This window comes from Papio anubis, chromosome 11, assembly GCF_008728515.1.
Source record: "Papio anubis isolate 15944 chromosome 11, Panubis1.0, whole genome shotgun sequence".
Taxonomy (NCBI): Eukaryota; Metazoa; Chordata; class Mammalia; order Primates; family Cercopithecidae; genus Papio; species Papio anubis.
This window is the reverse complement of record NC_044986.1, coordinates 73244902-73263651: the sequence shown is the minus strand read 5'-3', so window position 1 is coordinate 73263651 and position 18750 is coordinate 73244902. Positions and strand designations below refer to the sequence as shown.

Here is an 18750-nt window from a genome sequence, read left to right as displayed (position 1 = left end):
CACTGCTGTACTTGGGCCTCTCTTATACCACCCACCACAGTGGAGTCTGTATGGCATCCGCTACATTGTGTCACAGACTTGTGGGTCAGTCTCACATGAGGGCATCTGACTGGTAGAATCTAAGTCAGGTATTATGTTGCAAGAGAAACTGGGAAACCACATGTCTGGCTGCTTCTGTAGGGTGGTGTGGACTCATAGGTGGAAAATTGGAAGCTTAGGAGAGGTTTTCAAAGGTAATGAACAACTCAAAATATTGGCTAATGTCCACTACACATGAAAAGGAGGCTTTACGGACCTCTAATAACAGCCTAGGAAGTTAACCAACCTTTAGGGTTATTATGGACTCCTGTCCCTCTCTCATGCCTTACATCCAGTTCCTGAGAAAGACCTTCTGCCTCACTTCATAACCATCTCTTAAAACGTTTTTTCATAATCCCAGCACAGGAATTGGCAAACTATATTCTGCAAACCAAATCCAGCCCACCTTCTGTTTTTGTAAATACAGTTTAATTAAACCATATCCATGCCCATTCATTAATATGTTGTCTATTGCTATTTTTATACTACAACAGCAGAGTTGAGTAGGACTTTTGCTGATAAATCCTAAAATATGTATTAACTGGTTCTTTATGGAAAAGATTTGCTGTCTTCTGTCCTAGTCTGAGCCACCACCAACTCTTTCTGAACTACTGCAAGAACTTCCTAAAAGACCCCACATTTCCTATAAGCTCCAACAATCTGATGTCACACTGTACCCACAGTACTCACTGCAAAACATAAATATGACCAGGTCACTCAAGACAAATATCATTCAACAAACTTCTTTATACTTAATGTAGAGAAATACCTTCAATATAGCAATAAGACCCTGTACAGTTTAACTTGTCTCTACGCACATGATTGTTCAAAGGAACAATAATATTGAGTGAAAGACACCAACAGCCATGGTTGGAAGACATATGTTTCCTTGATGGTCAAAGAGAAGAGGTGATGTTCTCGTCAAGTATGAGATGATGGCTTGCTCCTAGGTACCAGATACGGGGAAGGGCTTCACTATTTCCCAAGTGCATCACAGAACAAGCAGCTACTGTGGCTCACACTGAATAAAGGGAAGATTCAGGCAGCTGCAAGAAGTTTGCTGATATGGTTTGGCTGTGTGCCCACCCAAATCTCAACTTGAATTGTAGCTCCCATAATTCCCACCTGTCATAGGAAGAGCCCCGTGTGAGAAAACTGAATCATGGGGTAGGGTCTTTCCTGATGATAGTGAATAAGTCTCATGAGACCTCATGGTTTTACAAAGGGGAATTCCCCTGCATAAAGTGTCTTGTCTGCTGCCATATAAGACATGCCTTTGCTTCTCCTTTGCCTTCTGCCATGATTGTGGGACCTCCCAGGCATGTGGAACTGTGAATCCATTAAGCCTCTTTCCTTTATAAATTATCCAGTCTCAGGTATATCTTTATTAGCAGCATGAGAACAGACTAATACAGTAAATTGGTACCAGGAATGGGATGCTGCTGTAAAGATACCTGAAAATGTGGAAGCGACTTTGGAACTAAGTAACACACAGAGGTTGGAACAGTTTGGAGGGCTCAGAAGAAGACAGGAACATGTGGGAAAGTTTGGAACTTCCTAGAGACTTGGAGGGTTCAGGAGACAGGAAATTGTGAGAAAGTTTGGAACTGCCTAGAGACTTGGAGGGCTCAGAAGAAAGGAAGATGTGGGAAAGTTTGAAACTTCCTAGAGACTTGTTGAATGGCTTTGACCAAAATGCCGATAGTGATACAGAAAATAAAGTCCAGGCTGACGTGCTCTCAGATGGAGATGAACTTGTTGGGAACTGGAGCAAAGGTGACTCTTGCTATGCTTTAGTGGAGACTGGTGGCATTTTGCCCCATCCTAGAGATCTGTGGAACTTCGAACTTGAGAGAGATAATTTACGGCATCTGACAGAAGAAATTTCTAAGCAGCAAAGCATTCAAGGGGTGATTTGGGTGCTGTTAAAATCATTCAGTTTTATGTATTCACAAAGATATCATTTGGAATTGAAACTTCTGTTTAAAAGGGAAACAGAGCATAAAATTTCAGAAAATTTGCAGCCCAACAATGCAATAGAAAAGAAAAACCCATTTTAAGTAATGAGGAGACAAATGTTAATCCTCAAGACAATGGGGAATGTGTCTCCAGGGCATGTCAGAGGTCTTCATGGCAGCCTCTCCCATCATAGGCCAGGAGACCTAGGATGAATGAATGGTTTTGTGGGCTGGGTCCAGGGCCTTGCTGCTTTGTGCAGTCTCTGGACTTGTTGTCCTGTGTCCCAGCTGTGGCTAAAAGGGGCCAATGTACAGCTCAGGCTGTTGCTTCAGAGGTTGAAAGCCCCAAGCCTTGGTGGCTTACATGTGGTGTTGGGCCTGTGAGTGCACAAAAGTCAAGAATTGAGGTTTGGGAACCTCTGCCTAGATTTCACAGGATGTATAGAAATGCCTGGATGTCCAGGCAGAGGTGTGCTGCAGGGACAGAGCCCTCATGAAGAATCTCTGCTAGGGCAGTGCAGAAGTGAAACGTGGGGTGGGAGCCCCCATACACAGCCATCAATTGGACACTGCCTAATGGAGCTATGAGAAGAGGGCCACCATTCTGCAGACCCCAGAATGGTAGATCGACCAACAGCTTGCCCTGTGCACCTGGAAAAGCCACAGACACTCATCACTAGTCTGTGAAAGCATCCAGGAGTGGGGCTGTACCCTGCAAAGCCACAGGGGTAAAGCTGCCCAAGACCATGGGAACCTACCTCTCATATCAGCATGATCTGGATGTGAGACATGGAGTCAAAGGAGATCATTTTGGAGCTTTAAGATTTGACTGCCCCACTGGATTTTGGACTTGCATGGGGCCTGTACCGCTTCATTTTGGCCAATTTCTCCAATCCTGAATGTGTGTATTTACCCAGTTCCTGTATCCCCACTGTATCTAGGAAGAAACTAACTTGCTTTTGATTTTACAGGCTCATAGGTGGAAGGGACTTGCCTTGTTCCAAATGAGAGTTTGGATTGTGGACTTTTGAGTTAATGCTGAAATGAGTTAAGAGTTTGGGGGACTGTTGGGAAGGTATGATTGGTTTTTAAATGTGATGACATGAGACTTGTGAGGGGCCAGAGGAAGAATGATATGGTTTGGCTGTGTTCCCACCCAAATCTCATCTTGAATTGTAGCTCCCATAATTCCCATGTGTCCTGGGAGGGACCCAGTGAGAGATCATTGAATCATGGGGGTCGGTTTCCCATGCTGTTGTCATGATAGTGAATAAGTCTCATAAGATCTAATGGTTTTATAAAGGGGAGTTCCCCTGCAGAAGCTATCTTGCTTGGTGTCATGTAAGACATCCTTTGCCTTCTGCCAATATTGTGAGGCCTCCCCAGTCATGTGGAACTGTGAGTCCATTAAACCTCTTTCTTTTATAACTTACCCAGTCTTGGCTATGTCTTTATTAGCAGCAGGAGAACAGACTTATACACTTGCCTTTGCCATTTTCCTATTTCTGAAAATAACTTCCTTCCTCTGCCCATCCCCTAACCTACCTGTCTGATGTGAATTATCTGAATGTGATCTTGTTTGCTCATCAGGCACAAGTGATGAATGCTAATCATCCCAGCACATTCTTCTTTACTGCAAGAGTAGATCAATTGATGATTAATTTTCTAGCTACAGAGAACTGCAGCAGATCCATGCTTCAGGACTTTTAGTTTTTTATATATAAATTTAAGGGGTACAAGTGCAGTTTGTTACACAGATATATTATGTAGTGAAGTCTGGGCTTTTAGTGTAACCATCACCCAAATAATGTACATTGTACACAGTAAGTAAATTCTCATCCCTCAACCCCTTCCCACACTCCCACCCTTCCAAGTCTCCAATATCTGTTTTACTCTCTATGTTCTTGGGTGTACATTATTTAACTTCCACTTATAAATGAAAACGTGGCATTTAACTTGTTTCTGAGTTGTTTCACTTAAGATGATGGCCTCCAGTTCCACCCATGTTCTGCAAAAGGAATTATTTCATTCTTTCTTATGGCTGAAGAATATCCTATGGGGTGTGTGTGTGTGTGTGTGTGTGTGTGTACACATATAGTCATATGGCATAAGATGATAGCGCATTGTGGCTTTAATTTGCATGTCTCTGATGATTAGTGATGTTGAGCATTTTTTTTCGTATGCTATTGGCCATTTCTATATCTTCTTTTGAGAAATGTCTATTCATGTACTTTGCCCACTTTTAAATGTAGCTATTTGTTTTCTTTTCATTGAGTTGTTTGAATTCCTTGTAGATTTTTGATATTAGTCACCTATTGGATGCATAGTTTGCAGACATATATAGATATATAGATATATATCTAAAATTTTATTTTTTAAACTTTTAGGTTCGGGGGTATAAGTGCAGGTTTCTGCAGGTTTGTCACATAGGTAAACTTGTGTCTTGAGGGTTTGTTGTACAAATTATTTCATAATCCAGGTATTAAGCCCACTACCCAATAGTTATCTTTTCTGCTCCTTTCCCTCCGCCCACCCTCCACCCTCAAGTAGACCCCAGTGTCTGTTGTTTCCTCCTTTGTGTTCATAAGTTCTTATCATTTAGCTCCCCATTATAAGTGAGAACATGCAGTATTTAGTTTCCTGTTTCTGCATTAGTTTCTAAAGATAACAGCCTCCGGCTCTATCCATGTTCTCACAAAATACATGACTTCTTTCCTTTTAATGATTGCATATAACATTTTCTTTATCCAGTCACCTATTTATGAACACAGGTTGATTCCATATGTTGGCTATTGTGAATAGTGCTGTGATAAACATACATGTGCAGGTATTTTTTTGATATGACATTTTTTTCCTTTAGGTAGATACTCAATAGTGAAATTGTTGGATCAAATGGTAGTTCTATTTTTAGTTCTTTGAGAAATCTTCATGCTGTTTTCCATAGAGGTTGTACTAAATTACATGCCCAAGAACAGTGTATAAGGGTTCCCTTTTCTCCACATCCATACCAATGTCTGGTTTTCCGTTTTTTTTTTTTTTTGTTTGTTTTTTTACTTTTTAATAATAGCCATTCTGATGACATAAGATGATAACTCACTGTGGCTTTAATTTGCATTTCTCTGATGATTAGTGATGTTAAGCATTTTTTTTCTTTTTTTTTTTTTTTCTCTGTCAAACAGTATTCCTTTTGGTTTTCTTTTTTTTTTCTCTCTCTTTTTTTTATTTATTTTTTATTATTATTATACTTTAAGTTCTAGGGTACATGTGCATAACATGCAGTGTAGCATTTTTTTTTTCACATGCTTCTTGGCCATTTGTTTATCTTCTTTTGAGAAATATCTATTCATGTACCTTGCCCACTTTTCAATGGAATTGTTTTCTTTTTGTTGAGTTGTTTGTGTTCCTTTTGTATTCTTGATATTAGTCACCTATTGGATCCATAGTTTGCAAATATTTTCTCCCATTATGAGGCTCATCTCTTCACTCTGTTGTTGATGATAATTATGATGATAATTATTATTATTATTATGCTATGCTGGTTATCTAGTCTCTGACTTAAAATGAAATATTCTTATAGTATCATCTTAGCATATTTCATTTTTTTCTTCTTTGATTTGAAGTTTTGGTTTTGGTTTTAAGTTGTTGTGTTTTTTTCTTTCTAAAACACTTTTTAAAATTATGGGCTGTCTATAATTATCACTTAAAATACACAATGAGGGAAGTTTACAGTATCAGGACAATGAATTATTTTATCAGTTGAATAATTTGTTCATTTTTGTGAGTTTTTCATCAGTGTACTTTATTTTATACGGCCCTTTTGAGGATCATTAATCCTCAAAAAAATTACAATATTTCACATGTAAAATTTGTAAAAAAATTTTACAATATTTTTTAAATATTGTAAAAAAATTACAATATTTCATTATAGCAGTTTGGGCTGCTATAATGAAGCACCATAGACTGGGTGGCTTAAACAGAAAACACTTTCTCAAAATTCTAGAGGCTAGGAGCCTGATATCAGGGTGCCAGTGTGGTTGGGTTTTGGTAAAGACTCTCTTTCAGGTTGCAGATAGTCAATCCTGTTGTATCCTCACATGGTGCAAAGAGAACAAGAGAGCTCTTTGGGCTCTCTAGGGATTAAGGGCACTAATTCCATTTATGATGGCTCCATCCTCATGATCCTATTACCTCCCAAAAGTCCCTCCTCTTAATACCATCATATTGACGGTTAGGATTTCAAGATATGAATTTAGGGGGTGGGAATATAAACATTCAGTGCATTACAACAGGTTAACAAATTCTAATAATTATAATAATAGCTTTTGTACTTTATAAAGTCTCCAACTCTTACTATAGAACAACTAGGCAATCTTCTTTTCAGGCTGATCACTATTATTATTATTATTATTATTATTTTTTTTTTTGAGAGGGAGTCTCGCTCTGTTGCCCAGGCTGGAGTGCTGTGGCCGGATCTCAGCTCACTGCAAGCTCCGCCTCCCGGGTTCCCGCCATTCTCCTGTCTCAGCCTCCCGAGTAGCTGGGACTACAGGCGCCCGCCACCTCGCCCGGCTAGTTTTTTGTATTTTTTAGTAGAGACGGGGTTTCACCGTGTTAGCCAGGGTGGTCTTGATCTCCTGACCTCGTGATCCGCCCATCTCGGCCTCCCAAAGTGCTGGGATTACAGGCTTGAGCCACCGCGCCCGGCCTGATCACTATTATTTTTAACACTATTCCCAGGAACTGCTGAAGATGTTCTTGCTTTGTGATAACATCAAGATATTCTCTCCTGCTCCAAATAGGTAATGAGTACCCTCTCATGAGCTCTGGGCATCCTGTCTATCTTCTACCTATATATATTTCTATATCTACATATGTATGCATCCATCTAGCTATCTAATATTTCCATCATAACCTATGTATTTATTTGTTTGGAGAATGGTATTCAAAACCAAAAGTGGCTCTAAGAATGCACATTAGTTACTCTGAAAGGACTAGATGAAGTAGGCATGGGAGGCTAGCAGAGACGTTTCTCTCTGAAGTCTCCATAGGGAGAATTATACCTTTCTTTCAGCTTCCAGCATTGCCAGCAATCCTTGGCTTGTAGATGCTTCACTCCAAACTCTGTCTCTGACATCATGTGGTGGTCTTCCTGTCTGTATATATTCTCCTCTTCTTATGAAGACACTATTAGTATTAGATCACAGCTCACTGAATCCATTTTTTTTTGGGAAAACAATTCAAGCCATAATGGTCCATTTTAAAGCTCTGTGGTTAGTTGCATATCTATATGGGATTGTTGTCTTCTTCATAAATTGACCCCTTTCATCATTGTGTATTATTCATCTTTACCCTTGCTAATTTTTATTTGTTCTAAATTTTACTTTGTCTGATATTAATATAGACACTCCAGGTTTCTTTTGATTAGTGTTTTCAAGGTACATTTAAAAAATTTTTGTTTTATGTTTGTGGGTACACAGTAGGTATATATATTTATGGGGTATTTGAGAGACAAGCATGCAATGTATAATAATCACATAAGTGTAAATGGGGTATCCATCACCTCAAGCATTTATCCTTTGTTTTACAAACAATCCAATCATACTCTTTTAGTTATTTTAAAATGTACAATTAAATTATTTTTGACTACAATCACCCTGCTGTGCTAGCAAATACTAGGTATTATTCATTCTTTCTATCTTCTTTGTACTCATTTACCATCCCCACTTCTCCCTGATACATCCACTACCCTTTCCAGCCTCTGGTAACCATACTTCTACTCTTTATCTTGGTGAGTTCAGTTGTTTTAATTTTTAGCTCCCACAAATAAGTGAGAACATGTGAAGTTTGTCTTTCTGTGTCTGGCTTATTTCACTTAACGTAATGTCCTCCAGTTACATCCATGTTGTTGCAAATGACAGGATTTCATTCTTTCTTATGGATGAATACTACTCTGTTGTGGATATGTATCTCATTTTCTTTATCCATTCATCTGTTGATGGACATTTACATTGCTTTCAAATCCTGGCTACTGTGAATAGTGCTGCAATAAACAAGGGAGTGCAGATATCTCTTCCATATACTGTTTTCCTTAATTTTGGGTGTATACTTAGGAGTAGGATTGATAGATTCTATGGTGGCTCTAGTTTTAGTTTTCTGAGGAACCTACAAACTGTTTTCCATAGTGGTTGTACTAACTTACATTCTCACCAACATTGTTTTTCTTTTACTTTTAACTTATCTATATCATTATACTTCCTGTGAGTTTCTATATTTTCTCATATCATATTTTAATCAATTCTGATGATCTCTATCTTTTAATTGATGCATTTATACCATTAATAGTTAGTAGAATTGACATGTTTAGGCTCAAGCCTACCATTTTATTAGGTTTTTGTTGTTGTTTTTGTTGTTCTTCCTCTGTTTATTCATTCCTGCCTTCTTTTGGTCATTTGAATATTTTTCAGTATTTGATTTTAATTTATCTATTCTCTTTTTTAATATATTTCTTTATATAGGTTTTTTAGTTGTTGCTCCAGGGATTTCAAAATACAGCCATAACTTTTAACAATCTACGTAGAATCAATATTTTATCACTTAGATGGAATGTAGAAAGTGTGCCACCATCCGTTCACTAAACTTCCTCTCTTAGTGTTACATTTGTCTTTTATATTACATCTATATACATTGAAAACTCCTTGAGACAATGTATTCATTTTTCCTCCTTAATGGACAAATATGTTATGAAAGAACTCAATAGGGAATGCATAATACACTGTAGTTACCATTTCTATTGCTCTTCCTTCATTCTTGTAGTTATTCAGTGAGAGAGATGACATGAAGTGTGTTTACTCCATGTAACCTCAAACTGTAACCTGAATATATAAGTTTTCTATTTTCTTTTTTTAATCTGTAGAACTCTCATTTTAATGTTATTACATCTTCCAATACATGAATACAATATATTGCTGCCTTTATTTAAACTTATTTAAATTCTCTCAATTTTTTTAATACTTTCCACTGTAGAGAACTTTTTTACCACTCCTTTGGCTTAATCCTCAGCATTTGATGGTTTATGATGCTGTTTTAAATGATATTTTTAAAATTTCATTTTCTAAATGCTTGTTGCTGGTATATTATAATACAATTTTTAATATCAACCTGTTTCTTGCATTCTTTCTTAATTCACTTATTAATACTAATTTTTTTTATAAATAAGTAAGACTTTTTTACAAAACAATCATGTCATCTGCATATAGTTTTATTTCTTAATTTCCAATCTTACATATTTCATTTACCTCCATTGTTGAATTGGCCAGAGCTTCACCTATCAAATAGAAATGGTGATAGCCAGCATTTGTGTCTTGTTCCTGAACTCAGGGATGAGGCTTTCAATATTTGACCATAGTGTTTGACATTAGCTATATTTTGTTAACAGCTCTTAATATATGCAGAAATTTCCCTTCCACTTATTGAACTGATTTTGAATGCTTACCCAAATTTTCAGTCTACGCATAAACCCAAATTGGCTGTGATAAATTATGTTTTTAGATTTAGATTTCATCTTTAGATTCAACTTGCTAATATTTTGTTTAGAGTTTGTATTTTTATGAGATTAATCTCCATTTTTTAACTCATAAAATCATTGTTATGTTTTTGTGTCAAGGTTATGCCTGCAACATAAAATGAGTTGCAAACCATACCCATTTTTTCTCTTATCTTGAAAAGTTTATGGAAGATCATTATTGCTTCTAATTTGCATGTTTATGTAAAAAAATAGTAATTGTATGAGAAAAAATACAGATGAATCTCACTCATAAGAAAAATACAAACTCTAAACAAAATATTAGCAAGTTGAATCTAAAGATGAAATCTAAAAACATAATTTATCACAGCCAATTTGGGCTTATGCGTAGGATGCAAGTTTGATTCAGTATTCAAAATCTATTCAATAAGTGGAAGGGAAATTTTTGAATATATTAAGAGCTGCTCACAAAATATTATAGCTAATGCCAAACATTATGGTTAAATGTTGAAAGAATTATCCAGGTAAGCCATGTGGGCTTAAAGAGTTCTTCTGACAAGATTTTAATTAAAAATTCAATCTTTATCAGATATATTAATAATCAGATTTTCTATTTTTGTGTCAGTTTTAGTGAGTTGCTTTTTAAAGAAAAATTGAATGTTTCATCCAGCTTTTCAAATTTATTGTCATATTCATAATATCCTCCTTCTAATGGAAATAGGATCTGAATTTTTTGTCCCCTTATTCATTCTTGATATTCGTAATTTTGTGTCTCAAGAAAAAAAGACATAAATTACAAACATCATACAAATTAATGATAAATACGGCTCCAAACAGTGATGAATATGTCTTTGCATGAACATGTTTTCATTACTCTTTGGTAGATTACTAGGAGTACAAATACTGGGTCATGTAGTAAATTTATTTTTAAGTTTTTAAGACACCATCAAATCATTTTACAAAGTTTCTTTACTATTTTATTCTCTTAAAAAATGCACAGGGGTTCCAGTTTCTCCACATTCTTACCAATACCTTGAATTAACTTTATCTTTGATTATGTCCATTCTAACAGGTGTGTAGTAATAACTCATTGTGACTTAAATGTTCATTTCTCTAATATTAATATTAGGTATCTTTTTATGTGCTTATTAGCCATTTCTATATATCATTTGAAAAAGCAACTATTCAAATATTTTACCCATATTTTAGTTTCATTGTTTATTTTATTATTATTGAGCTGTAGGAGTTACTTGTATATCCTAACTTCAAGGCTTTACAAATCCAGAATGTTTTCAGTCTGCCCTGGGTTTTATTGCCCTCCAATTCCGTTTGAGTCTTATGCCATGTGTGCAGCTACAAAGTAAGCCAGTAGTGTGAAACTAGTTTGGAGGTTCTCTGTCTCCAGTGAGGACATATGGACTCAGCCAGGAGTAAGCTTGTCCCAGTGAGGACTACAAACCTCAGGCTAAAAGAGTGGAGCCATCAGCCTTCCCACTTGTTTGCCTCAGATAAGTCACTTCCATTGAACATGGGTGTTAGCCACTGCCCCAAGTAGAGTTAGTTACCTCCAACTGTGTCAGAGAAGCTGTTGGTCTTCATAGCCTGCCCCACCCTGGGAGAACCTCCACATCAGCCACTGGGAAGGTGGATGATGGGAGAAGCCCCTGACACAGGCCTAAGCACTATAGACTCCCACGTTCTTACTCTAAGCTCAGATTATTGCGTGACTTTAGTAGAATTACAGAGTGATGACATATTTTTTGTCAACTTTATGGTTACCTTTTGGGGAGAGGATTTTGGGGAAGTCCTGAACTTTATAGACTTGAATCTTAGTCTTTGTTTTTTTATAATATATGCATGTAATTATACATATTTCCTTCTAAGAACAGCTTCAGACTTGCTATACAAGTTTTGGTATGTTTTATTTTATAATAATTCAATTTAAAATGCTTTATAATTTCCATTTTGATTCTTTGCCTCATGAGTCATTTATATGTGTATTCCTTAATTGCACATTGTGGGAAGTTTTCGGTAATTTTTTTTTTTTTATTTATTACTGGCTTCATTAAACCATTTTAAAAGAACATATTCTAAATCAATGATTTTGCTCCCCAGATGACATTTGGCAATATCTGGAGACATTTGTTGTCACCACTGTGAAAGAAGAGTGGATACTGGCATCTACTGAAGAGAGGCCAGGGATGCTGCTAAAAGTCCTATAATGCACAAGACACACTCTTGCAACAAAGAATTATCTAGTCCAAAATGTCAACCCTGCCAAGAATGAGAAACCCTGAGATTTATTGAGATTAACCTTAAGGTTCACTTGCCACAATTTGGTAAATATTCCATGCCTACTTGAAAAGAATGCGATTCTGTCACTGTTTGTGCAGGATCCTCTCTTAGATTCATATTTGTTAATTATGTTGTTAATGGATTCTATATGCTTATTATTTTTTGCCTGTTGTCCTGTTAGTTATTTAAAAAGGTATGGTAAATTCTCCAATTTTGCTTACAGGTTTCCTTATTTCTCCTTTTAGTTATCTTTTTAGTTTTATTGCTTTATATATTTTGAAGTAATTTTCAGGTTCATACAAACAGAAATCTGCCTGTCTTCCTGGCTAATAGAAATTTTGTTTGTCGTTGTGAAATTATCTCTAGTAATGCTTAATTTCTTATCTGATATTACACCAGGTTTTTTATAGTTAACCTTACCACGTTTTTTCCGTCCTTTTATTTTGAACCTCGGTATAAGTTTCTTTAGTTGTCTTTTCTAAGCGTAATATAATAAGGTTTTGATTTTTATCCAGCCTAATAATATTTGTTCTTTTAATTGAAATATTCTGGCACATCACAAGTAATATTGTTACTAATATATTTGGATTTATTTCTACTGTCTTATTATTTTTCATTTATCACCTACTTTTTGTTTCTTTATCTCTTTCTTCAAAGTTTTTTGCTTAATCAAATATTTTTATTTTTTTTTCCTCTTTATTTTCTTGCTTGTTTCAAAGGTTTTTTCCCCCTATTCTTCTGGTGACTGTCCTAACTATCACAAAATGCATCCTTGAGTTATTAGAGTCTAATGTAAGTTAGTACTTTAACTTCTTTCCAGATAATTCTAAGAGTTTAGATAATCCCTATCTACTCTTTATCATCTTTAGTGTTTTAGGGGTGAGCTTTATCATGCGTTTTAATTCTGAATATATATTGCAACCCACAGAAGACATTATTTTATCAGTCAATAGGCATTTGGCATTATCCATCTATTTAACTTTTGTGTTACGCTCTTCATTTTTTCCTTCATTAATCCTGCTCTGGGATATTTTCCCTCTTCCAGAATATTTTTTAGTATTTATTTAGCCTGTGTTTACTGGCAGTAAATTTTCTCAGTCATTGTCTAGAAATTGTTCTTATTTTTGTCTTCACTTTTGAAGGATATTTTTGGTAGGTGTCAAGTTATAAGGTGGCAACTGTTTCTTTCAAAACTTTAAATATGTCATTCTGTTGTTTGTGGGTTGCCATCATTTCTCTGTGAACATCAGTTGTCTTTCCTGTTAGTTTCTTTTGAAAGTTATATGTCTTTACACTGGCTGCTTTCAAGCTGGGAAGTGAGTTCAGAGGGATTTGGGCACGCAATGCTAGCCTATTTGGTGATTAGAACATGGTGTAGATGAGAATATGTGGGTTTGTGGTGGGCACTTCCTTTTGACCCTTATAGATTCTTTGCGCCATGAGGAGGGCCATTGTCTTAGTCATCTCAGGCTGCTACAACAAAATACCATACACTGGTTGGCTTAAACAACATACATGTGTTTCTCACATTTTTGGAGGTTGGGAAGTCCAAGATCGAGGAGCTGGCAGATTTAGTTCCTGGTGACGGGGCTCTTCCTATCTTGCTGATGGCTGCTTCCTCACTGTGTCCTCACATGGTTGAAACAGAGAGCACTGGCCTCTCTCCCTCTTCTTAAAAATCACCTAACCTATCATGGGGGGCATATCTGCATGACCTCATCTAGACTTACCTCCTGAAGGTCTCACTTCCAAATACCATCACATTTGGGGGCACGGCTTCAGCATATGAATTTGTGTAGGACACAAATGTTCAGTTCATGACAGGCATAGTCAGAGGAAAACCAGAGCAGGGGTCTCTAAATAGTGGCCAAAGACATGTACCCATTTGTCTGAGTCTAACAGAGATACTAATTCTAAGTGTTGAGCCTATAGCAACGATTAAACTATAAAATTAGGACTAAAAGTAAAACAAGATGGTGATTAGGGTGATAGTACAAAATGCAAATAATACATGCTCCAAGAACATAAAACTTATACAAATAAAAAATGAGCAGTTAAGGGAAAAAGAGGTGGTAAAATATGCTGATTTCCTCATCTTTAACAGCTGGAAACCAAAGGGTTCCACTAAAAAGCTCACAAATCAAATACAATCATCAATAATGCATATTTCTGTTATAGGAATTACCTCATATGTGATTTGAAATTAATTAGTAGTGATGATGATGGTATACTTTGGAAGTCACATTGATTCATGTGTGATATTTTTTGGCATGCTAATATTCTAAGCCACCAGGGAATAGTGGATGAATGTTGCAAGCAACAGACATGTACAGGACTGTACACAATGCCAAGCCACTACATATTTTTCTTCTTGGCTCACTTTGTCCCTACGCACTATCTTTGAGGGCCAGCAAATGCAGCACTTGCTTATACCTCCTCTCTTCAAACTATCTTCATTTTTATGTAAAAAATATTATAATTACTGCTGGGCATGGCTGCATGTGGCTGTAGTCCCAGCTACTCAGGAGGCTGAGGCAGGAAGATCACTTAAGTCCAGGAGTTTGAGGCTAGGCTGGGCAATATAGCAAGATCCTATCTCTAGAAAGGAAAAGTAAAATAAATAAAATAAAATACTGTAAGTACTGATTACTACTTTATTAGAAACTTAATGTTTTTTTAATTGGGTGATTTTTTGTTTGGATTATAATTGATTTTGCTCTAATAAAGTAGCATTTTTTAATTGTCTGCTGTTAACTCTACTTTTCTAAAAAGCCTAATATGCTTAGAAGACAATTTTACAGAAATGAGTTTTTTTTCAGCACACACTCACACACTCTAAACTTTAATAACACTAAGAAGGATACATAATTAAATGCAATCAGATAGCACGTAAGGAAGAGGATACAACAAATTCCTAATTCATTTATTGCCTATTTTAGGGTAACATTTAATCAGGCTTACATCTGAGAAACAGGACCAGTTATCTGATATTTAAATTAATTCATTGCAGAGAATTAGCTTATGTGATTGTGGGGCTGTCTTGGAAAGTCCAGAATCTGTCGGAAAAGATGGACTCACTTGGGCAGAAGCTGATGCTGCAGTCCACAGATGAAATGTCTTCCTCCTTAAGAAAACCTCATGTTTTCTGCTTTTAAGATCTTTCAACTGAGTGAATCAGGTCCACTAAAATTATCAAGGACAATCTCCTTCACTTAAAGTCAACTAACTGTAGATGCTAATCACGTCTACTAAATACCTCACAGCAACACCTAGTCATTTATGATTGAATAACCGGGTACTGTTGCCTGACCAAGTTGACACTACCGCTGACTATCACAGAAACTAACACAAATTTTTTAAAAGACATGTTTAATGGTACAGTACATAGTTGTAGATATGAACGTCTCTTTTAGCAGAAGTACAAGCCTGCCTAAATATCAAGGGAATCACAATATCAAAATACAAAGAAAAGAGCACATATTGAAATATTTTATGTAATACAAACAAAAAATAACAGAATAATATGGATTAAAAGCAAGCATATATATCAATGTTTTCAAGTGAATTAACTGTCTCTTATGACATAAAAAATTTCAGATTGGAATTAAAAGCAAAACCCATGGTTGTTCACTGCAAAAGTTGTTCAACTTTGCTGATTGATTGAAAATTTTCAATAATAAAGTGTTTATACAAAAATGTTGATGGGAAAAATAAAACCAAAACACAATTCTGTGCTCTCTGTATAAGACATAGGCAAAACAAAGTGACTCAGAAAACTCAAAAACAAAAAAAATATAAACAAGGAAAACACAATAAAAAAGAGTAGTCTTAGCAATCTTAATAACACATAACTTTGAATTCAGGCCAAAAATCCTTAAACAAAACAAAAACAGGCAGTTTATGAGATTAAAGAGTCCAATACACAATGAACACATAACGGTTGGGATTGTATGCATTAAATAATATAGAATTCACATTCATAAATCACAACTGTGAGACTAAAATGCATAAACAGAGATACATTAACCTTAGATTTTATTTTACCTATCTTTTCCTGTAAAAAATAGAAATCTTAAATGAAATAATTAAAGAGGTATAATAATTGATATATTTTAAACTTTAAACCCTAAAAATAAAGAGTATACCTTCTTCCAAGGTATAGAATATTTATAAAACTTGATCATATATTAGACCACTTGCAAGGCCCCAATAAATTTCAAAAAGTAAAAATAATATCCCCAAATGTACCATGCTTATAAGGAAACAACACTAGTACTTAGTAAGAAAACAATATGGGACTTTTTAAAAGTCCCACAAGTAGTTCTTATTTCAAATATAAAATTGAAATTAAAATAAAAAAGATCTAGAAAAGAATGAATTGAAAACTCTAATGTTCAAATCCTATACATTCACCTAGTAGAAACATATACGGGAAAATGTATAATGACAAGTGTATATGTTTGAGTACATATGCAAATTTTAGGCTTTGTAATATCAGTAAATACTTTTAAATAAACCATCATTTTATTTATATCAGTTTTACCCCTATGCCATAATTAAAATTTTCAAGGTAGAAAATTTCATAAAAGGAGTCTGATAAACCTTTAATAAAGAATAATTTTGAAGTTATATAAAAGTTATTTTAGATAATGACTTTAGGGAAAAATCCAAATTCATATTATAAGGTAAGTATAACATTGGTAACATAATCCACTGAAGTCTGTATAATAAGAGAAAGCTACACAAAAGCTCACTCATGTATATAAATTAAAAACTACAAAATTAAAATAAGTTTAGACCGAATTCATAAGCATATTACAAGAATAATACAATATAACCAAGTTGAATTTTTTCCAGAAATACAAATATGGTTCAATATTTTGAAATAATATAACAATATATTATAGAAATACATACTATGATTATTTTCACAAATTCTGAAAAAACTGGTTATTACACATCTATTCCTGATTTAGTGAAACCAGAATAAATTGTTAATTTACAACTTAAATTTATAATTTAACAATAATATTAAATACATAGAAATAAATCTAGCCAAAATATGGAAGACTTTAATAAAGAAAAATATAGTATTTTGAGACATATTTTAAGGAAAGTTCAAATAAATTGAATGATACACCATGATCAGGGATTTGAGGACATAATATTCTAAAGATATCATTTCTTCCCAAATAAACACATAGATTCAATAAAATTCCAATCAAAATCCCAGTGGGTTGTTTTATGTAGAAATTGATAAACTGATTTTTAAGGAATTTTAGAATTTCTGAGTTAAAGAAAAGTTTTTTGAATTAACCTAGTCAGGCAAAAATAAAGAAAAAAGAATGAAGTGAACAAAGTCTCTCATAAATATAGGTTTATATAAAATGTCCAAACCTAAGAATTATAGGCTATTCCTGAGGAAGAAGTAAAAGTAAAAAGTTGGGAAACCTATTTGAAGCAAAAATTCAGGAAAACGTCCCTGGTCTTGCTAGAGATTTAGACAACCAAATACAAAAAAGTCAAAGAAGTCCTGGGATATTCACTGCAAAGAGGACATCTCCAAGACATATAGTCATCAGGCTATCTAAAGTTAATATGAAGGAAAGAATTCTAAGAGCAGTGAGATAAGCATCAGACAACTTATAAAGGAAAACCTATCAGACTAACAGCAGATTATCAGTAGAAATCTTCCAAGCTAGAAGGGCTTAGGGTCCTACGTTTAGTCTCCTCAAACATAATAATGCTCAACCAAGAATTTCGTAACCAGCAAAACTAAGTTTCATAAGTAAAGGAGAAATTAAGTCTTTCACAAACAAGCAAATGCTGAGAGAATCTGTCAACACTGGACAGCCCTACAAGAAATGAGTCCTAAATATTGAAACAAAAGGTTGATGTGCACCAGAATAAAAACAATTGAAAGCATAAAACTCACAGGGCTTATGAAACAGTGACACAATAAATTGAACAAAGTAACTTGGTAAAACTCGACATAATGACTGGAACAACACCTCACATGTTAACATTAACACTGAACATAAACGGTCTGAGTGCTACACTTTAAAAACATATATTGGCAGAATGGATTAAAAACCACAAACCAAATATCTACTATCTTCAGGAGACCTACCTAATGTATGAAGATTCTTAGAGACTCAAAGTAAAGATGTGGAAAAAATAGTTCATGCAAATGAAAACCAAAAGCAAGCAGGAGTAGTTGTTCTTATATCAGATAGACAACTTTAAAGCAACAAGAGGAAAGAAGGGAAGGGAAGGGAAGGGAAAGGGAGGGGAGGGGAGGGGAGGGGAGGGAAGGGAGAAGGAAGGAAGGAAGGAAGGAAGGAAGGAAGAAAGAAAGAAAGAAAGAAAAGAAAGAGAAAGAAAGAAAGAAAGAAAGAAAGAAAGAAAGAAAGAAAGAAAGAAAGAAGACAGAAAGAAAGAGAAAGAAAGAGAAAAGAAAGAAAGAAGAAAGAAAGAAAGAAAGAAGAAAGAAAAAGAAAGAAAGAAAGAAAGAAAGAAAGAAAGAAAGAAAGAAAGAGAAAGAAAAGAAAGAAAGAAAGAACAGGAAAAGACAAGAAGAAAAAAAGGAAAAGAAAGGAAGGAAGGTCATTATACAATGATAAAGGGATCAATTCAATAAGAGGAATATAACAATCCTAAATGTATATGTACCTAACTCCAGAGCTCCAAGATGCGTAAGACAACTACTACTAAACCTAAGAAAAGAGGTAGACAGCAGCACAATAAAGAGAGAAGAACTTCAACACTCCATTGACAATCCTAGTCAAATCATCGAGACAGAAAGTCAACAAAGAAACATTGGAGGCCGGGCGCGGTGGCTCAAGCCTGTAATCCCAGCACTTTGGGAGGCCGAGGCGGGTGGATCACGAGGTCAGG

At 35.2% G+C, this 18750-nt stretch overlaps 1 long non-coding RNA gene across 1 annotated transcript in view; it reads left to right on the top strand.

The window, feature by feature from the left end:
- LOC103887528 overlaps window positions 1–12093 on the top strand; it is a 35536-nt gene extending 23443 nt beyond the window's left edge. The window contains exon 4 of the long non-coding RNA XR_001906389.3: window positions 11674–12093. This is a non-coding gene — a long non-coding RNA (uncharacterized LOC103887528). The remainder of the gene's footprint in view (window positions 1–11673) is intronic.
- The last annotated feature ends 6657 nt before the right edge of the window (window positions 12094–18750 follow it).